This window comes from Neofelis nebulosa, chromosome 2 (genome assembly GCF_028018385.1).
Source record: "Neofelis nebulosa isolate mNeoNeb1 chromosome 2, mNeoNeb1.pri, whole genome shotgun sequence".
Taxonomy (NCBI): Eukaryota; Metazoa; Chordata; class Mammalia; order Carnivora; family Felidae; genus Neofelis; species Neofelis nebulosa.
In genome coordinates, this window is record NC_080783.1 from 153,677,912 (window position 1) to 153,700,948 (window position 23,037).

General features: G+C 38.2%; 1 protein-coding gene and 1 long non-coding RNA gene across 9 annotated transcripts in view; one reads left to right on the top strand and one right to left on the bottom strand.

Annotated features, from left to right (window-relative positions):
- Positions 1-23,037, bottom strand: part of ADGRL2 (adhesion G protein-coupled receptor L2) — a 624,153-nt gene that overhangs the window by 287,055 nt on the left and 314,061 nt on the right. The gene's annotated exons all lie outside the window — the stretch shown is intronic.
- LOC131504497 (uncharacterized) lies at positions 6,778-10,873 on the top strand. Its single transcript, XR_009258025.1, has 3 exons — positions 6,778-7,832; positions 9,006-9,197; positions 10,291-10,873. It is a non-coding gene; the product is annotated as an uncharacterized LOC131504497 (long non-coding RNA).

Sequence of the window (23,037 nt, forward strand, 5' to 3'; positions counted from 1 at the left end):
AACATAATCACAAATTCCATCCATTCCAAGAGACTGAATAGAAAGAAAGAAGCTCGTGAAGCTGCCCCCTCTCTGTGGAGGTAATGGAATTTTCTTGCACACCCCACAGGGCAGAAGAATTCAAAGGCACTTGTTTAAGCCAGAGGACCTGGGAGACGCAGCAGTATTATGGCCATACTGCACTGTCCTAATATGCAAGGAAACACACACAGTAGGTTCACTGTGCTCGGACACATGAAACAAAGCAAAGGTATGGGGTCTGTGCCCTGGAAGTCTAACATAAAGCTTAAGACATTTCCTAAACAAATTAAAAGAGAAATTACTGTCATTAATCACTCTCTGATTCCTTACAGTGTTTCTTCTTCGGACCTAAGGACCTAAAATTTAAGCTGATTACCAGTCCTTCCCTGAGATGCAAAGGCAGGGGGAGGGGGAAACTTGGAAGAGAAAACAATCCACATCTCAGTTGCCCTTTCTGACCCCACATCTCCCCTCTTCTCAGCAACTGCTTCCTTTCCCTAATAGTCTCCTCCTCTCAATGGCAGGGGGGAAAAAACTGAACTTTCTAACTGAGCCAACTTCAAATTGCCAAACTAGAATCTGGAAGGTTGCATTTTGAAATGCTTTTGTAGCCAAACAGATGTATTTCTAAATTTTACTTCACTCCATTCACTGGCTTCTCCTCCACTATATTTAGGATTCAGTGCTCATTTTCTTATCATTTTCCATTTCATTGCTTTTGTTTCACATTTGAGTAACTATAGGTCAAATGTACTCCAGACTATTCTGTTAAAGACATGTTAAAATCAAGTAGAAACTGTATGATTAAAGACATGAATCATCTGTTTTTTAAAAACAGGAAAGTAAACAAGTGCTTGGTGAAGCCCCACCTGCTTTGCTGCTGTTGTGGTGCCGAGCCTATCATGAGGAAAACAATTCCCCCTTCTCAAGGCTGAACTAAAATTAGGCTCCACCTGCAAGATGTTAATGAAAACTTACACAGCTGCATTCCAGAAACAAGTTACCCAGATTGCTTTTGGAAAGCTCTGTGTAAAAGCAAACTTGTTAGCTCTTTGCCTAATTCCCAAAATGTAGTATTAATTTTAATGGCAATTATTAGCACAATAACCAACTGATAAGTAACCTCAAAATAGATCCAATATTATCAAATAGGAAATATACTGTAATTTTATCACACATCCTGCTGGGTTTAACCCCTTAGTCACAAATGCATACTTCCTGTCTCTTTTGTGGCACTTATGCTCAAACGGAAGACATGAGAAAAAGTGAAGTCACTGGAATGGTCTGCAAACACTTCCAGTTTGCACGGGGCGCCCCTTATCCGCATGCCGCTTAATGGGAAGAAGAATGGGAAGCACACGCTTCTTTTGCCCGTGATTCGTTTTGCAGATTCTCAAGCTTTCTTTGGAAGAGAAGCCTCAGATCGAAACCAAATCAGATCAGACTCACAGTCACCCTTTTCTTGCAGACTGAGGATACGGTGGCAGCACATACATTCCCATCACAGAAGGTGATCTCCCCGTTTCATTTCCAGGTCAAGTCTTCATGACTCTGCCTTGTAGGCCAAAGAGCTCAGTTTTGATCTCCATTACTTTTCCAGATCATACTATGGTGCTTACCCTCAGAGAGAGAGATAAGGTTATAGTTTAATTATTTACTAAATTGTGCGTGTCAAAAATTAAAGAAGCTGTCATTTGGGGGATGGAGTGTCTCTGACTTTTAAAAATCCTTGCCTTCAAAGAAAATCCCTCTTCATCATTTACTTTACTTGCAATTTAGTCTTATCAAAGGAGCAGGAAATGCCTACAGTTGTTCTGATTTGAACCATGTTCCTGATGTTGCATGTGTCCTATAGATTCTTAATATGGTCACAATTATATACCTTCGTAAAGGCTCTTTGGAACAATTTTTAAAAAAGTTGTTTGAAGTCAAATAGGCTCAATTAGACCTGGAGCAGCAGATTCAGTTTCTGTTAGAGGTTAAATAATGAAGAAAATAGCAATGCTAACAAGTAGGAGGCTGCCTTTCATTACTCTATCTGATTTCATTAGCCTAATTCACACTTATTAATTATTGGTTGGATGAGATCATCAGTGTAAGTATGCCAGCCTCATGATGTTTGCATTTGGGGAATAGTCTTTTTCAAGACTTCTCCATGGTCCTCAGCTGATCTTCCCATTTCATTTCCATTTCAGACTGCTGCCCTATTCGATAAATGTATCTGAACTGCCTATGAAAGCAACGCTGCCAGAATAAACATTTTGTTTACTACACAGCCCTGCTTACAACTGTCAACAGAGAAATATAAAAGGAGATTTAAGTCTTCATTCCTAGATAGTGAACTCCTGTGTGCTTCTACAATGCAGGTCATTACAGACTCGGCTGCCCCCTGAGATGGAGCAATTCTCGTGCACATTGTAACAAAGGGCCACGGGTCTGGCAGCGTGGGAGTGGACTGGGCCACTTAGATAAGTTTCATTCACTGTAGGAGCCCAAGGGAACAGTGCATCAAGGCAGCTGCACCGCCTCAGTTCGTGGTGTAACTTTACACTATTTTCCCTTTAAGTCGCTACTAATCCCTTGGGTTTACATGTTTTTGGGGCTGCATCAGAGAAAAGCAGTGTGAAATTGCCTGAAAGCCTCCTTATAAATAAGACTTACGATATAGACCAGCTCTGTTGATGAAAAGACTGAGAGAATGCCCTTGAGGGCCCCAAGAGCCATTTTACAAGGCTCCCACTGTGATTTTTTTGGTCTCTATCTGACTGCTAAAAAGAAATTACTAACTAGGTTAAAAATCTCACCGGCCCAAAATTCAGTTAGAAATGAAGCCTTAGCATTAACATAAATCCTGTCTACATATTTACTAACCAATATTGCTTGTTTAAATTTCATCTTCTTTTCTAAAAGATATCTTACCCCTTTTGACACACAGGAGAAAGAAAAGAAAAAGCAGGAAATTGGGATCAGAGATTAGAACACTAGCCTAAGTTTCCAAGAACTCTGGATTTGCTTCCTAAAGGATGTACAAGGCACCAGTATGGGGCATTTACATGCTTCATCTTCTTAGGTGAATTCTTTGAAGTATTATTGTTCCATTTTGAAGATGAGGAAACTGAGGCTAGTAAAGACAAGACCATTCATTTAGCATGGGAGTGTCTTACTTTAAAATAATCATGCTTTTTCTCGTATTGCTGATCAGAGAAGCTAGAGGAAGTGTCTCTACTAGCAAAGAGGACATGGGGAGCCGATAGAAAAACCCTCTCCCCTCCTTGTTCCCTTGGGTTCTTCAATATCACCAGTGGATCTCTCCTGTTTACTCTTATGCTTCTGGAAATTGGTCTGACTTCCTACCCTGTTCCTTTTAGGAAAACACTAACTCCTCTTCCTCCTCCCATTTCCTAACACTCTGTCCTGTCCACCCCACCCTGCCTCCCTTTGGTTTTCCTACTCTCTAAATCCTCCTACAAATAGCCATTTAGAAACAATTTCAAGATCCACCTACTTTCCTGTGCATCTGTCTTTTGTAATTTAGAGGTTAGGGACTGTGTGTTTTCTACTTGTCATGTTTATGCCTCATACTCTGTGGGTATCTAATAAATGCTGAATAATAGCAGCTTTAAGACAGTGTAGAACCAGAAACACAGGTTCTCATGTTTAGCGTTTCATCACCAGCAAGGAACATTTATTCACTGTCAGCACTATGCTGGGCACTAAAATGAAGTTAATTACTATAGCTGGACTCCTGTTGTTGTACAACTTGGCATTTTACTTTTCTCTCTTATTTTCTTGATGAAAGGAAGAAAGAAAGAAAGAAAGAAAGAAAGAAAGAAAGAAAGAAAGAAAGAGAAAGAAAGAAAGAAAGAAAAAAAGAAAGAAAGTGAGGGAGAGAGGGGGAGGATGGGAGGGGAGGATGGAAGGAAAAGAAGGAAGAAAGGAAGGGGGAGTGAGGAAGGGAGAGAGAGAGAGAGAGAAAGAGAAAGAGAGGAAAGGAGAGGGAAGAAAGAAAGAAAGAAAGAAATGCCATTGAATCTTCTCATTAAAATCCACAGCATCCTAAAGATAGAGGTACTTTTTATTTTTTTAAAGACTATCCTTTATTGCAGTATTGGTTTATGGTAATTGCATGGAGAATACCAGTTTGGGGAAGAATTAAGTTTGCAGCTTAAAGAACTCAGATCCTCACCCAACAGAACAAAATTATACAATATTAAAAAGTATAGAAGCTCCCTGTACAGAAGGAACACTAGAAAACTCATGAATTTAATGACACTAACAGTGCGGATCCTAGAAAAAGGTTGCCAGACACATTTGTTGTCTCCATTGTTGATAAGGATGGTTTTTCATCTCAGCACAAGGTAAGCGTTGTTTCCACACCAAGGTTTGAAGCCTAGACTTTCAGCCCAAATCGATGGTGGCCACTGGTCCTTGGAACTTTGAATTCTGCCCATGCTGCAGAATGGTTGACCATTCTCCCGGAAAATCGCCTCTACTTGGGCTGAGCTGCTGCTGCCACCAGCTTTAAGACTCCGCAGTGCTGACCTCCATCCTTCAGCACTTCAGGACTCAAAACCTCAAGGCAGGCCAGTGCCCATCACTCGAATACTCAGCTGCTGGGGAGTGTGGTCACACACTGGCAACCCCTCATTAATTTGCAACCTGGGTGACTGGAGAAATTAAGGGTCACTGTTCAGACCAACTTACTTCAGGGCAGAGGTACTTTTTTTTTTTTTTTTTGTAGAAAGGGGAACCAGGGTGCAAAGTGTGCTGAATGAGAACTCTTTGAGACTCAGCGATGAATCCATATGTAAACGTCAGTTTGCTGTTGCACGCATGTCCCACTTCCCTTTGTGCCTGCACGCAAAGGCAGAGAATAGGCTATCTAAAATTGGTATTTTTCTAAGAAAAACAAAAATACCTCTCTGTTCATGCTGTGTCTAAACAAGCAGAGTAGGGGCGCCTGGGTGGCGCAGTCGGTTAAGCGTCCGACTTCAGCCAGGTCACGATCTCGCGGTCCGTGAGTTCGAGCCCCGCGTCAGGCTCTGGGCTGATGGCTCGGAGCCTGGAGCCTGTTTCCGATTCTGTGTCTCCCCCTCTCTCTGCCCCTCCCCCGTTCATGCTCTGTCTCTCTCTGTCCCAAAAATAAATTTAAAAAAAGTTGAAAAAAAAAAAAAAAATAAACAAGCAGAGTAAATTGAGACATTTAAACTTGAGACAATTTAGGCTAAAGATACATTTGCTTGTAACATCAATATAATTGACTCAAAAGGTGTTTTTTTTTTTCTTGACTTCCCTAAATACTGATCTCAATTCCACTTCTGTGTGGACAGAAGCTACAAATATATAGTAAAAATAAAAAGGCACTTGCAAATTTGGGACTTTAGTTCATGGGCAGACCTATTGTAACATCAATTTTTTTTTTATTATTGTCCTCAATCATTAATTCAGTTAATATTTATCAAATATTATCTACCACATTCTTAGCTCTGTGCTGTGCAGTGGAGCTCCTAGTCTAGTGTAGAGACAGACAGGTAAACAAGCAATTAATAAAATATGGTGTGGTATAATGGAAATAAGTCCTACAGGAATGATAAATTCTTCCTGTGTGCTCTGGGAAGGCGACATGTGGGAGATGACATTTCAGCTGTGTCTTAAAGATGAATAGTTGTCCACTGTCAGAGGGTGGGAAATACATCATAGGTAAGGGGAACAGTGAGTGCAAAGATAGAAGTCCACGGAAAAGGATAGTGTAGTGGCCTTATTACATAGAGTATGTGATAAATAGAAGATGATGTTGAACTAATTGTAAATGCCTTTTTTAACTCACTCTAGGGAAATTAAATTCTATTTATGGGCATCAGGAAGTCATAGTTTTAAGCAGAAAATAATATAATTATATTTATTCCACTAGAAAGAATTCTGCATAAAGAATGGGTTGGCAGTGGTTGAGTCTGTAGGTAAGAGTGAATTACATGGTCGTTATTTTAGTCAAGGCGTAAGGAAATGAATGAGGGGATTTACTTGGGAAGTGGAAGGGAAGATGAAAAAGATATAATCGAGAGATATTTAGGAGGTAGACATGAAGGACTTGATGACTAACACAACTGATACAACTAATGTGGGAGAGGAAGGTCAAGTTGAACTGTTGTCTCAATGGTGGTGCTCTTATGGAGAAAGGGTGTTAATAGTTCCTCCTCTTCAAATATTTCAGGAACTGTAATGAGTCATTTCCATATGTTAGCTTATTCAAATCTCCCAGTAACAATGGGACAGAAACAATAGGGAGTTTTATCATTATTTTTTATGGAACTCGGGAAGGGTGAGACAGTTGTCTAGTATCACAACTAGAACACAGTCGCGTCAGGATTAGAATCGGAGTCTTATAAAAGCCAGTGTATTCTCCACACATTTCTGTAAGTGTAATAATTGTGTAAGTAGCATTAATGAAATTTCCCTGTGAAAACCCTGAAATTAATTTTGAATCAAAGTAAATCACACATTTGACTAATGAGTGTTATGACAAATTTGAGCCTTTCATTTTGAGTGAAATCATTTTTTTTTTCTAAAACCGAACTTTTTTTTTTTTTTTTAATTCTTAAAAATTTTTAGATTTTTTTTTTTTTTGCTGCTAAACAACAACATACCAGAAAATAAGTTTAAACTCCTATTAACTGGTTTGTAGTAAAAAAAAAAAAAAAATTGACATCCCTTAACTAAGTTTTTTTTTTTTTTTGCTGTAAAGGGTTCTGCTATACAGATGAGGCCTAATGCATGGGTAGAATAATAGGTTTTCAAATAGCTAATCACTGATTTCAACTCATTGGAGATTTGACTTTCTCAGTGTTTCCATATTACTGATTCAAAAGAACTTAGGAAAATATATTATCAAATAAAAATATTTCTATAGTCAGCTGAGCAGAAGTTTCTTTTTTCCTAGCAAGCACAGTGGGCTTTTACTTGTTACATAATAGTTTATTAGATGGAAAAAAATAAGGTGTGCTTTTTCATGCAGTAGCCACTTAATTTTCCCTGATCGTTTCTAGTTCTCAGTTAGGTTATCTCATTTTAAGTACGGAGGATGCTGTATTTTCCAGTATCTTCTTTTGCTTTTGTGGTGATTGGGAAGGTATTCCTTTGCATGAGCTACTTGCACCTGGCCCGAAATCCATGAAAGAGAATACGATGAAAAAAAAAAATGACATGGCCTCCAGCACTTTCTTCTTTCTTTCTTTTTTATTTTATTTTATTTTATTTTTTATTTTTCATATGAAACATTTTCCTGCCAGGATCTTCTATATACAGTTGGAGGATGCTTTTGATATGTAGATCAAGCAAAATGGTAAATACAGAGCCCTCTCTTTTCAAACATTCCCTTATTCTACAATGTGCCTGTAGTGTCACTGTCTTTGATTTCCATGAGGCTTGCCCTTGGGTTTGTATTGTAACTTGGTATCTTTCCATTGTCCCTTACCACAAAAAATTCCTTTTTAAGAAACTGAATTCAGAATGTAATCCATCAAGCTTTAGCTCCTCTTTCTCTTTCCTTCTGGAAGATTTAGTGACTAAGTCTTTGGTTTGATTTTCTTTCTCTGACTTTGAGGGGTCTCACTTTCTCTTCTAATTGCTACAATCTGGTAACTCCTTTTGCTTGGAGCAAACAAAAACAGAAACACTTGGTGAGGAGACAAACAGGCTCACAAGCTCACGTGCCTGACTAGCTGATGGATGGCAAGGTCTGGCTCTCAGGAAGAGATCTTTCCATGACACCATGCAACGTCAGTTTCAGGATGGGCTCTCTGCCAGGCACAGTGGTAAGTGCTTTACATGGATTAGAATCCTCCAATCAACCTAGGGTAGGTAGGCCTTGTTATCATCTCCATTGTTCCTTATTAAGGAACTGAATCTAAAGGAGATGAAATATCTTTCTCAAGGTCATTCAACTAGCAAGTGGTAGAACTGGTTGGTAAACCCAAGTTTTTCTCACTTCTGTGCCTGAATTTAAATGACTAATTTATGTCTTTTTTCATCTGAAAGCCTCTTAATGCCACTGTAGAGGGGTTCTCTGAACTGGAGGAGTAGATTGTCATTATGTTATTTCTTGAGTTCTAATACTCCAGAGAGTATATTTTCTTGATGCCTGTGGACTTGTTAACAATCTTCTAAAAATAGGGAAAATGGAAAAGTTGCCAAGGTCACCCATTAAAAGAAAAAGGAAAGCAGAAAAGAAAATATATAAATCTATATATTTTATTGCAATAAATGAAAAATTAAAACGTGAGCCAGGGGTTAAGCATTAATGTTGGCTCTGATTCTCTAGTGGCCTGTCTTATTTAGTTTCTTACAATAGTGAACAGTATACAGAAATGATCACTGGATGTGTTGTTTATTTATGTGTTAGTTTGAGTGGCACACTGTTTTGTAAACTACAAATAGTATTTTGAATACAAGTGGAGTATCTTGAAATAACAGCAATAGAAATCCTATGAGCTATGCATTATATATACATGATTTTATTTATTTATTTATTTATTTATTTATTTATTTATTTGAGGTAAATGCTCCCTGAATTTTTAAAAATAAAACGTTAAATTTTAAAATTTCCATATTAAAGACACAAAACGTATTTTAAAATGTGATTTTATTTTATCCAAATTGTGTTCAAATGTTAAATTTTGACGTATTGCCAGGGCTCTAATACTTTATAATAATCATTTACCATAGATTATTTCGTAAAAAGTCAGTATGATGATTTGGTGATCTTAATTAATTCATCCACAATTCACTCATCTACAGTCATTGACAATCAGGAAGTTTCAATTCGAGCATTGTACAATATATGTTTATTATGAGAAAGCACTGGGGTTATGCTCTCTCAGAAAAATAACAACAAACATACACTTAAACAAATGTATTACACTTAAATTTAAATGAATTAAATACATTAAATAAAAAATAAGTAATGAATAATTATTTCTGTTTCCCAGGAGCTCACCTTCTAGTACCAAACGTATCTAGTTGCACTCCATAAAGATTATATAAAGGACTTCTTCGTAAATGTGCATAATTCTGCTGCCAGAGTATAGGAGAGTGAGAGAGTAATTCTGACTAGAGGAATACAGATTTCCTGGAAGAGAAGGGATTTTCCTGGTCTTCCAAAATGGAGAGGATTTTGAGAGGTAAGTATGACTCTGAAGACAAATATTGGTTACTTTAAGATCAAGTAGAATTCTTGTGTTTAAGCATGTTTTGTCTCATTGAACAACAAAACAGATAAATTTCTTGAAAAAGACAGGTATTTGTGTCTTGAGATGACATTTTAAATGATGGGTATCTTTTGTGTCAATGCCAGAAATAAGATATTTATTTTTTTCTTTCTCATTATGTGAAATAAATAAGGGTAAAAGCTGGAAAATTATAAAAGTCGCTTGATTAAATGAGGCAAGCAAATAAATGCTTTCTAAAGGTCTCAACTCAGTGTGCTCTTTCCCTGAGGCTAGTTGGAACTAATCCACAGTCACAATTGCTCCATCATATGGGTGGCCAGTCAATGTGGTGCCAGTAATAAAATGTGTAATCAACTTTCACATGTTTTTAGACATTCCCAAATCGCTTTGATCATGACTAACAAGAAAACTGCCATTTCAGTTAATAATCTATAAATTCTCAGGGGGAGGTTTGGTCCACTACCCAGCAGAATATTTCACATTTTATTTTAAAAATGCAGAATAACACAATCTAGAAATAGATTTATCCTTAAAACATTAGTCAATTTTCCATTACGTAATCTTCGTTAATGTCAACATTTTAAATTGCCATTTCTCATAAGCCCGGGGACCTTGATGATTGAGATTAAGCTGCTTCTGAAAACATATGTGCTTTAGATCGCATTTCCTCTAAGTCAAACGAACGCTATCTGTCTGTGATAGTTTCAAGCCTGCTTTCAGCAGTGCGACCTGTGACATCATTGCCCTACTTCGTATAATTGAATTTTGTTTAATCCAAGGAAATAGAGTTATTGTGGCAAAGAAGATACCAGAGTAAATTTCTCTAAGCCAAGTGCCTTTTTAAACTGGTGAAGATGTTCTAAAATATATATCAGCTCCACGTCACAGGTCCCAGTTAACATGAATAGTTAGAGGTGTACCAATCGCAGCATCCATCCAAGAAAGCAACATGTAAGAGCTTGCTGAAAGCAGAAGATGATTTAGAGAGGGAAATTTCAGAGATGACAGCTGTTTAAATCTAATCAAAATTTCTTTTCTGCACCAGGAGACGTTTAGTCTTCCACTGGCTCTAATATGTATCTTAGAAATCCGTAAGATTTTAGAAGGCTGTTGAAGCAACACTTGAGAGCCCAATTCAAGGATAAGACCTGGTGACATCACTGGTATCGGATTCATACAGAGAAGGAATAGGTATGGAAGGCTGTTTGTCTGGGACACATCTGAAACAAGAATCTTAACAATGGTAAATCTAAAAGCTGGGTCTTCTAATCTCACGGTATCATGTGATTTTTCTTTCTTACACTCACTGTTAAAACTTCCCATCCCGAAGCAACAGCATGTTCACACACAAACACCCCCATAGACAACTGAAACCATTAATATTCGCATAGGCCTTGTGACTCAAAGTGTGGGCTCTAGACCCAGATCACCTGGGAGCTTGTAAGAAATGCAGAATCTGGAGCCCCACCCCAGATGGACTGACTCGAGATCTGCATTTTAACACGGTATCTGGATTGTTCTCACGCACGTGAAGTCTGAGAAGCACTGACTTAAAAAGCAAGTTTTCGAAGTTGCACGGCCCTCTCATCCTTAAAACCCACGTATGTTCAATTTCAAACCACTACGTATTTCCCCATTATTTAAGGCAGTACAGTTTAGTGAGTGGTTAAGAACAAGTGTTTCCAGAAATTCCCTGTCCAAATGGCCTGAAGCCCACTTCCAGGGCCAATTTGGGCCTCTTCCCTGGGTCAGTCCTCCTAAGGGTGTGGCTGTCTGGGGTGGGGGCAGGCCAGAGATGGAGGCTGGACACATGCTGGGTAGGCCCCCTGCCCTACAGAACGGAGCAGGGGGCGGGAAGGGAATAGGGTTGGTCCCAAGTTCAGGCTTCCATTTGTACCCTAGCCCAGGCCTTGCGTGTGTTAGCGAGTATGGTAATTATTAAAAATCTATCTGTGGCTGTAAGTTGACAATTTTGTGAACTAGAGAATCTAGTCTTGGAAAAAAAAATGCTTGCAATTTCTTCCACCCCTCCTTCTACTGCTGTGGTTGGCAGGATAACAGGTACCAGTCCTGATGCCATGCCCTTCTTTTTCATCTAGTTTCTCTGCTTCCATTCACACTATTTCTAGTGTGGCACTGCAGAGAGGGACGTTTCCTTAGAGACTCACACATACACTCGGGCTTCCAGGCTCTGTGCCAGAGGAGTCTGACAGTGACACAGAGGGCAGTGTACTTTCCTAGATATACAGGCACAGCTCTCACTGCCGTCAGTGGGAGTTCTATGGTCAGATTGAGAGCCGAGTACAGTCTGGAATTAAAAATTTGTCCTCAAGGTAAGGCAGAAAAAGTGGCTGGTTACAGAAGAGCCATACTCCACAATTAAATAGCAAATGCCTCGAGATGGAGAGAAGAATACCTCCAAAGTCCAGAAGGAGAAGCAGGTGAAAGTAAGTTGAATTACAGCCAATCGTCAAAGGAATTTTGAAAATTCCTTGAAAGAAATTATGTAGTAAACTACCTGTTTATTAAGAGGTCTTTAAAATTAACCATTTCACCTACTTAGAAGATTCTAGAAAGAAAGATTCTGTGAACACTACACAATATCCTTATATGCTATTTTCTTTATCTGGCACCCTTAATTCCACCCCTCTTCCAGGTCTCAGTTTAAAAGGAAGCCTTCCTAGATTAGCTCAGGTGCCCTCTTGTAAGTGTGCTCAGAGCATCCTGCATTTCTTCTTCATAGCATCCATCCGGTCCAATTAAATATTTGGGTAATCATGTGGTTTATGTGCGTCTCTCCAAGTAGACTGTAAGCTTTCTGAAGACAAGGGCTGTGTCTGTATAATTATGTGCCTGAAACACACTGGCCACTCAATAAATACTTGTTCAATGAGTTTACATTTGGTAGCCTGAATATAAACTCCAAAAAGTTTATACTGAAACACATCTGCCAAAATTTACAGACACCTACTGGATCCTCACCCGGACCTATTTCCTGTTCAGACACGATTAAGGGGATTGTTTATCTGTTTTTCTAAACCACAGCAGACTCAAGTAGTAAAGTAGAAAGAAAAAGAAGGGAGGAGAACAAAGAGGGCATGAAAAAAGCCAACTGGACTGACAGCTTCACAGAGCTAGAGGACAGAACACTTACCCATAAAAGAACTAAAAGAACTAAAAGAACACAACAGCACCAACAAGAATATAACCACGTGGAGCCTCTATCAAGGGCAAGATATTGCAGAGGGTACCTTTGTAAAATTTCAGAATCCTACAATTACTGTTGATAATTAATGCATCTCCATTAAAAAATACAGGGCAAGAGGCACCTGGATGGCTCAGTCGGTTAAGCATCTGACTTCAGCTTAGGTCATGATATCATGATTCTGAGTTCGAACTCACATTGGGCTATCTGCTGTCAGCTCAGAGCCCAGAGCCCCCTTCAGAGCCTCTGCACCGCCCCCACCCATCCCCCAACCTCTCAAAAATAAATAAACATTTTTTTTAAATACAGGAAAATTTTTATTTCATATATGTCACTTAAGAAGGCAGGAAAATAAATATTTTGGAAAGATTTTTACAAATAAATTATCTGAAAGCAAATTTGTAGGGGCACCTGGATGGCTCAGTCAGTTAAGCGTCTGATTCTTGATTTTGGCTCATGTCATGCTCTCATGGTTCGTGGGTTTGAGCCTTGCATCAGGCTCTGCAATGACGGCACGGAGCCTGCTTGGGATTTCCTGTCTCCCTCTCTCTGCTCCTCCCCTGCTCATGCTCTCTCTCTCTCTCAAAATAAATAAACAAAAATGAAAAAAAAAAGTAAAAGCAAGTTTGTAACATACTGAATATATAGATAGTATCCATTATAATACATTTTAACATTTATAAAGCACTTTTCTATATTTTGTCTCATTTGATTTTCATAAAATACAGGAGGGGGTAAACTGCAATCGTCAGAAAAATTTGCTTATGTGGAACATCATACTTCAGGGTGAGGCTGATGAGTCAGGTGCTACTATAATTTTCTCACCAAATACTATAAGGAGTATTTAGATGTAGATTTTTTTCAAAGAATTGTTCAAAAGAGATTTCATTATGATTTCAAAAAGTTTTTAAAATCCAACTTTTTTTTCCCCAATAATGATTTACTGAGAGTTAGACAGTATATTTAAATTAAGTCACCTAAATCTTACAACGGAGGTGCATAAATAATATAGACTAGATCTTATACATATGCAGTAGATGCAAATTTTATTATTTATAATATTTTTAAAGTAGATGTGTCCTGGACGTTAACTTATTATTTTACATTCATTATGCCCCTGTATGTTGGCAGTGCTCTTTGTAGAATGCTGAATTTTACAGAAACCATACACACTCACACGCACTCTCCAAATCACACTTACTTTAAAGCATACTAGGAACGCAAAAATGCACTTTAAATTTCCAAATGTTGCCAGTACTCAGCATTGCGTTTAATTTTTTCCTTGAAATAAAGAATAATGGCAACCATGTAAAAAGTACAAAGTGTGTCAGAGATGATAAGGAGAACTTGTTGACAGACAAAAGACAGTCCCAGGAAAGTTGTTCTGTCAATAGCAGCTGTTACATAGCAATATAAAACCGTCTTTATATAAAGTGTTCACTTTATGGTTCCTTCTACAGGAGATCAAAAATTAAATATATGCAGGAACATAATTAGAGAATTAATGGCCAAGGACAGTGCACGAAGGGAGAGATTTCCAGGAAAAAAATGTGTTATAAGCAGTTTTTTAATGACCCTGCTTTAAAAACAAACCTGAATTATAACAACAATTGTTCTCTTGTTGTGTAGGAAAGGTCATATTAAATAATTCCTCTCTGATTTTATCCACCCAACAGCATCCACCCAAGCAGGGACAGGTTTTGCCTCTTTGATTTGCTAGTGCAGCGATTATAGCACAACCCTTTCTTTTTATAGTTATACAGGTAATCAAGGGCAAAAAATATCCAATCACTTATTTTTGCTGTTATACAGAAGCACGTAGGTATCTTTCATTTTGATTTCTGTGTGGGCACTGTTGTTACATACAACAGATATAGCTGCTTTCTAGCTCTTTCTAGCTCTTTCATTCTGGTCTTCAGACTTCTTTTTCAAAATCTCACCTAGTCAACATTTTGTTGTTGTTGTTGTTGTCAAGGATACAGTACATACATGCTAAAAGCAAAGACTTGCTTTCTGCCACAATTAGAGGATGCTAGGGATCCAATCCCTAGCATCAGGTCTGTTTAGCAAGATATTGTAGGGTGGTTGACCAGAAGGCCAATAGTTAGAGACAATTCTCGTGGCTTAGTCTGAACCAAGAATGGGATTTCGGGCCTCTGGGATTAAGCATGGTGAAGCGTTCCATGAGCTTCCAAACATTCTCTCTGGTAACAAGTAGTGAACTGCTTGAACTCCAACTGGGTTGTCGTATGTTTTATTCATGGCCCATCATAGGAGCCGCCAAACAGATTATCATGTTTACATCAGGCCTCCTTGGAGAGGGAAATTCTTTAATAGTTGAACTAGCAGGGTCAGTCAGTACAGAGATGCCTGTGGGCGACCGAATAATAAATAAATAAATAAATAAAATAAGAGAAGAAGAAATGAAATCAAACGTTGAGAGTTTAACGATGTCCTTCAGCAGTCACCAGTCGATAACGCTTTTTATCTCTTGCTGAAAAGGTTATATTAAGGTTCCGTCGTTTTAGTAGTTTTGCTCATTTGCTTATTTAGTTATTTGCTTACTTATTACAGGAGTGAGGAGATGCAGGGGGCATGGAAAAGTGCAGAGCGCACAGAAACCCCTTCATTGGAGTGGACAAACCGTTACCATGTCTATTTATGGTGTTGCATCTTTTTTTAGCAATTCGGCCTTTTTCAGTAAGATAAGTGCCAAGTGGAGTTGTCCTATTGTTTCTGCTGGAAGTAAATGCACTTTAGCAGATGTTGTGACATGAAGTAGCATTTCCTTTTCTTGAGAGTCTGATTTCAAAATTGACTTACAAAGACACATTACATTTTGGCAGGGCAGTAGCTTTCCTAGGTTGTGCTTGCTTCTTGGTTTAGGGATTTCCTACAACCTTGCCGTATTTAGCCCAGCCATTCAGCTTTAGGCAGGAAACTTGTTTTCTGACTAGAAAAAACCCATGAGCTAACAGGTGAGGTCATTATTCACGGGAATTCTTTCCTTTTAGTTCGGCTGACTTTATGATGTGTCATAACGAGAGTTACACTGAGAGCTCAGAGTATCACAGGGTATCCTGGCGAGGGTTATTGATGTAAACTAGAACCTCTGTGGGTTCATAAGGCAATTAGTCAGTCATGGTATCCTAGAAATGGAAGGCACTTTAAATATCTCCATGTATGGGGCGCCTGGGTGGCTCAGTCGGTTGAGCGTCCGACTTCGGCTCAGGTCATGATCTTTCAGTCTGTGGGTTCGAGCCCCACGTCGGGCTCTGTGCTGACAGCTAAGAGCCTGGAGCCTGTTTCGGATTCTGTGTCTCCCTCTCTCTCTGACCCTCCCCTGTTCATGCTCTCTCTCTCTCTCTCTCTGTCTCAAAAATAAATAAAATGTTAAAAAAAATTAAAAAAAAATATCTCCATGTAGAGGAATACCTGTACAGTTGTTAATATCGGGGGTTTCTAGATACGATATCTCATTCAGAGGTTTACAATTTATAACATCTGGAAGTTCCTGTACAGAGACAATATATTTACTTAACATGTTTTTCAAAAGGAATATCAGCCTCCATTTCATAGACTGAGACTCATGGGGATGGAAGACGACCCAGTACCAACTCTGGCTACTTGTTTTGGTGACAAACATATTTGTATAAAAAAAGACGTTTTAAATTTGGAGTTGGGATTAGTAATGCCTTCATGAGAATTTATTGCCTACATTACTGAATAAGAAATGAAGGGCATCTCAGCTTGGATATTAATTTACTTAAAGAGAATGGTCAAAAAGGATCAAATGTTTTATAATATGCACAGAAAGCACGTAAGACATACATTTCTAAAGGAAAATGCTACTTAAATATTAAGATAATTTCTCTGTGATTTCCAGATGCTTATCCCTATAATGCACCTTTGAATGTCCTCTATCTGGAATGGTCTTCATGAACTATGTTTACTTGGCTAACTCTAGTAATTCTTAAAGATTCAGTTTACTCATCTATCTCTGAAGATTTATTTTACAATTTCACACAATGTTCATTATGAATCACTTTCTTCTCTGTGTCATCACTGTGCCTTGATCAGCTCTTTCTTATTGTCTGAGCCACACAGTATTTATCTTAATTATTTATTGACATTCCTCCCCTCTCTGACTGTGATATCCTTATGGGAGGGACAATGTCAGGTTCATTTTTTATTGTATTCTCACATCAACTTCAGTACCTGGCACAACATAGTGACTCAATAAATACATATAAAATAAATGAGTATGGCCTGAACACCACATATATCAAATCAGTTTCAGACTAAAGTTCTACCCGGATAAATATAATAAACAAATTAAATGAGTTGAGGCAAAGATAAAATATTTATGAATACCTTAGGACTATAGAGGGACAGAGAGAAGGAAATGATACGTTGATACTCCCATTCATAGACTAGAATAAAAGTAGTTTCTTAAATTGTCTCAATTATTTGTGCCCTCAGAAAGCTTGTCAGAGTCTGGAGGCTTAGTGTATGTTCTTTTTCAATCATTCTCTAGTAAGCGAGGCAATCACTGAGAAATTTCTTGAATCTATGCCTGGTTAGGGAAGCTCTTGAGAATTGAAAGAATTTGATTCACAAAAAGGTTTGGTGCCATTCACAGAATGCATATTCTAATCACTACATGCTGGGTTTTTTTGTTTTTCCTTTTTTTAAAGGCACTGATTATTTCAGAAGGAAGCACATCAACATGACTATAGTGAAACCAGAGGGGAATTATAGGTTTTCTGCCTGAAAATTTGTTATTGCTTTTATGAAAGGAATTCACATAGACATGCAGATCTTAATATATCCTTGAACTATGAGAAGATAAGCAAATATTTTTATTTTAAATACAGGATATAGTTTACCTTATGGTATTATATATGTTAGAAATCTGAGATAACTGTGAAGATGTGAAGAATACTTTCATTTGTTCACTTGATAAACATTTCTTTGAGTATTAGTTATAAGGCATTATGTTGAGCCCTGGAAAGATTTCCTAGATATGGATAATTTAGAAGTACAAATTAAAAACAGAATGGTAAGTAAAAAGAAAAAAAATCCTCTTTATATTTTCCTCTGACAATTGAGATATTTTATAATCTGCAGTCATGCTTTAAGGTAGCAGGATATACAGTTCACCAATGACTCTTCTAGCTTTGTGAACATATGATTACCCAAAATCAAAACCATATTAATATTTAAGTTTAAATATTTTATTTTCAACTTTTATCTACCAAATTTATTTGCCATACTTGAAAAAAATCTATAAATCAGATACAGGAAGTACGATGAGAATAAAGAACCAATTCTTAAAGAACATATTCTCTTCTGTTTTCACATTTCTAAACTTGACTTTAACAATTAATATGGCTAGCAAATGTCTGGACCCTACAAATGGAACATTTAACAGCAAGACCAAATGGCCAAATGCTCACCACCTGCCCATGCATGCCCTCTTGCAATCAATCAGGCCTAACTTAACAAAACAACCAAAATACAGTGATTAACTAAAAGAATTAGACCAGTGTACTCCTACCAAATGACTTGGAGGTGATTTTGCCCCAGTACTTGGAGAACATTTGAGCAGACTGCATTCCTTCTTTTTCCTCCTCTATTCTGTCACGATGACACTTATCTGGGAGGTATTCAAGATTATGTACAGATGATGAGAAGACATACAGCAGACAGTAGGAGTGAGTTAGGGAGGTACAATCCTGTTATTTTCAACCCATTTTACCAGAATATGGTGAATAACTAGGGTAATCATATAATTTATTATTGAAACTTGGTGCTTTTCAAGTGAAAGGGGTGCTATTTTTAATTATGACAGACAATTGTCATAATTGCCTGGGACCATCCCAGGCAAAGTGGGATGTATGACCAGCCTATGAATAATTAGCCATAACTAGACAATGTAAAATGAGTTAAGACAAATTGGTGAAGTTAGCTGTAGATAGTCTGTGTAAGGTAAGGATTTTCTCTTTCTTTCTTTCTTTCTTTTTTTTTAAAGCATGGGGGAGTATGGGGGAGAAGCAGAGAAGGAAGGAGAGAGAGAATCCCAAGCAGGCTTCATGCTGTCAGTGCAGAGCCCAATGCAGGGCTCGATCTCACAAACCATGAGATCATTACGTGAGCTGAAATCAAGAGCTGGATGCTTCACCGACTGAGCCATCCTTGTGCCCCTAAGTAAGGCTTTTTAAAGTTTGGTCCACAGGATTCTTGATCGTGGCTCAGGTCATGATCTCGTGGTTCGTGGGGTTGAGCCCCGCGTACAGCCCTGTGCTCACAGCGCAGAACCTGCTTGAGATTCTGTGTGTGTGTGTGTGTGTGTCTCTCTCTCTCAAAGTAAACAAATAAAACATTTAAAGTTTGGACCACATAATTGATTAGCTAGTCTTTGAAATTCATGTCACTGACTTAAAACATCTTTCTGCTCTGTATCTTCTCTGGTTTATTTTTATTTATTTTTTAAAAAATCTTTTTTTAATGTTTATTTCTGAGACAGAGCACGAGTGGGGGAGGGGCAGAGAGAGAGGGAGACACAGAATCAGAAGCAGGCTCCAGGCTCTGAGCTGTCAGCACAGAGCCCAACGCGGGGCTCGAACTCACAAACTGTGAGATCATGGCCTGAGCCGAAGTCGGTTGCTCAACCGACTGAGCCACCCAGGTGCCCCGTTCTCTGGTTTAAATGACATGTATTTGCATACTTTTATCCAAGGACTAGTTTGGGATTTTTCACTTTTATTTTTCTAAAAGCTTTCATCATCGAAAACTCTTATAGTAATACAATTTCCTGGTCAACCAAAAACTCGTAATGATTAATAAGCAAGATGTATAAAGCTTGAGGCCAAAGGAAGACACTGTTTGACTGGGAGTCAAGGAACCCGGAATATTGTTTTGACTCTGAAACTAGTACCAAGTAGAACTTACCCTCACTCTGCCTTAATTTTCTCACTGCTACAAAGGTGATAGCATTACTTATTAATTTCCTAGGGAGGGCTTATGGAAATTACTTCAAACACCTAAAAGGTTTCAGTTTAAATACCTTATTTTCCAAGACCTTTGTAACAATAAAGAAGGCAAAAGAGGAGTAAAGAGTTAGAATACAGAATTAAATGTGGTGTTTAAGACAGTACAGAGAAATATATTTGAATAAAATGGAAGGAAAGTGGCTCTTTCTGACTGGAAAACTTTCAGCCCTTGATGATTTGCTAACACTTTCAGAAAGCCTTCCCAGAATCCTGTAACTTCCCCCTGAACTCCCTTCCGATGCTTAATTGTTATTGTTTATTTGTGTTCCCAGCTAGACTGTATATCTTGCAAGACCCAACTTGTTTTATCCATCATTAAATAACAGTGTATGAAATGGATAGTCAATAACATTTTTTAACCAAATGTGTTAATGTTGATGACAAACAGACAGAATAAGACATCTCTGTTTGAATATTAATACTCTCTTTTATGTTTCTGCCAGGTTCTCTTTTCCTTTGAATTTTATATTCAACTTTTTTCAAAGATCCCCTTTCCACTAAACCTCAAAAAGGAAGCCTATAAAACCTACTAAAAGTTCTATAAAGTTTCACCATAAGGTACCTCTCCACTGCGACACAGGAAGAGCTGGTTTGGAAATCGGATGTGAGTACGGCTCGGTGCAAATTATCTATTTGCTTTCGGAGGTGTTAGCTCAGTTGGTGAGAGGACAGCACTAATAAGGTAAGGGTGCAGGTTTTATTAGCTTTAGACAGAAAAAAACTGCCCCCGAGTCACAGATTGTACCTCCAAGCTCAGTGCGTTCTTCTGGGTCACAAAGAGAGTGCAGATTACTCAGTACAACCTATTAACAGTTCTGAAAACAAGCAGCTGATGGCAGATCTTATATACAAAAGATAGCACATTCTTGCTTTGCAGAGTGCTAAAAACCATTGAATCCATCAAACAAGTGTCAATTTAAGAAGTGTCCTTTTGTCATCTGTACCCCTTTAGACCGCAATACTAAAATGGGCATACTTGGTGAAGGAATCTTTAAACCCCAATTCTGAGAATTCTTCCAATTCATGACTGGGCTCTCTGCTTGGGTGGAAGAAAATATGGCCATGTGATATTGGTAAAAGCTTGTCAAAATGGTAAAAATCAATCTGAAAATCATTTGTAGTGATCGCATTAGGCATTTGTGGGGTGACAGATTCTGCAAATATTTGTATATTGAAATAATGGTCTTCTTTGCAAAAATGTGCTTTCCCACCCACAAAAGCACATTTTCATTGTATGTGGAGCTCTGTTTTTCTAATAAACATTGATTCATGGCTCACTACCTAAATGAATGCCAGAAAAAGGAAGTAACTTTGAATTTTTTTTTTTTTTTTTTGTGATACATTCTGTTAAATTCAGTTGCAGGAACTCCTATTCAAGTGTGGTAAACCAGTTAGATGCTCTAAAAGGAAATGTGATGAAGAACATAACAGTGACATGTAACAACCATCTATCAGTCATTCAGCAATAAGAAATTATACCCATTAAGACCTGTTCCACATACGGCAATGTTCTAGGATCATAGATGCTGCCCATTCTGTGGTCAATCCACTTTTTAATATCTATGTTGGGTTTTTTGTTTTTTGTTTTAGACGTGTATATGTACCTACATATATATGTTTATATATATATATATATATATATATATATATATATATATATATTTATGTGTGTGTGTATATATATATATATATATATATATATATTTTTTTTTTTTTTTAAGAGAGAATGCGAGTGGGATAGGGGCAGAAAGAGAGGGAGACAGAAGATCCAAAGCGGGCTTCTTGCAGACAGCAGCAAGCCTGATGTGGGGCTCCAACTCACCAACCAGGAGATCACGACCTGAGCTGGAGTCAAAGTTGGACACTCAACTGACTGAGCCACTCAGGTGCCCCTGTAGTCAATCCATATTCATTCATTCATTCATTCATTCATTCGTTCATTCATTCATTTAATGTTTATTTGTTTTTGAGAGAGAGAGAGAGAGAGAGAGAGAGAGAGAGAGAGAGACAAAGTGTGAGTGAGTGGGGGAGGGACAGAGAGAGAGGGAGACACAGAATCCAAAGCAGGCTCCAGGTCCTGCACTGTCAGCACAGAACCTGATGCGGGGCTGGAACTCATGTGAGATCATGACCTGAACCAAAGTCGGACACTTAACCGACTGACCCACCCAGATGCCCTGGTCAATCAATTTTTTTTTAATGTTTATTTATTTTTGAGACAGAGAGAGACAGAGAATGAACGGGGGAGAGTCAGAGAGAGGGAGACACAGAATCTGAAACAGGATCCAGGCTCTGAGCTGTCAGCCTAGAGCCTGACGCGGGGCTCGAACTCACGAACCGCGAGATCATGACCTGAGCCGAAGTCGGCCGCTTAACCGACTGAGCCACCCAGGCGCCCCAGGTCAATCCATTTTTAAAATGAGTATGTTCTCGAGGAGAGTTGATGAAAGGAACCAATTGTTTTGACTGGGTTCTCAGATAGGAAGAGAATCCAGATTTTGGAAGTGAAAGACCTAGACAGGAAAAAAAACTTTATACTAAAAACTCTTCTACAAGATAGTTCCCTTCTGGTTCAGGGTTTACTTCTTTCATTCCCATTGCATGTTCTTTTGGGGAAACAAATATCCATCATTGTCTTCTCAAAATTGTAACCAATAACCATTCAATAAAGCAAATTTCATATTAGAAGCAAGCATTTAAAAATAGACAATGTGTAACTAATGTAAAATTTTGTGTCAACTATACTAAGGAAAACCCAACCAACATTTACGTACACAAACAAATAATGATACAATTAAACATTAATGTACTATATAATATGTGTTAAAACTATATGGCAGTGAACCTATCAAGAACATTCTCCTAGGTACAGATAAGCTTGTTGACTTGCCATTCTTTCTATGTTTACACTTTACAAGTAAAAATATCTCATCCTCCTAACAGTGAAATAAAGACACACATGCACGAAGTATGCACACACACACACACACACACATACACACACACACATGTTTTTCTCACAATTAACTGCTCTTCCTGGCAAGAGAATTGAGATTTGGGTACCTAGGGGCTTAGTAGGAAGAGAGCAGGACTGCTTCTTTTCTTAGGATATTTTAACCATGAGGGAATTCTTTCAGCAGACCAGATTTACCAGATCTCAAGTTGTGTTGTAAAACAGAAGTTGTTATATCACTGGTTCATACCACAGTCTTGAAGAGCGGCTTTCCCTGATAGAAACTGCGTGGCTCTCTGAACATTTTAAAATCACACAGGGTACATGGCAGAATGTATCAGAAATGCTGCTCTTCAGGACCTGTTGCTGAGGAAGGTTCAGAGATTAAGATACCTGTGCTTTCCCAGAAAATGTTGTGGTGGATAGTACAGTGAAATAACATTAGCCAATTTTGGCCAAAAGCCAGGCATCTGGCATACAGAATCTAATCCTAGAAACAGTATTTAGAGGTACAGTTATGGTTGTTATAAAGGAGAGATTCAGGAACATCCACTATCTTGCCAAGAGCCCAGAGCTAGT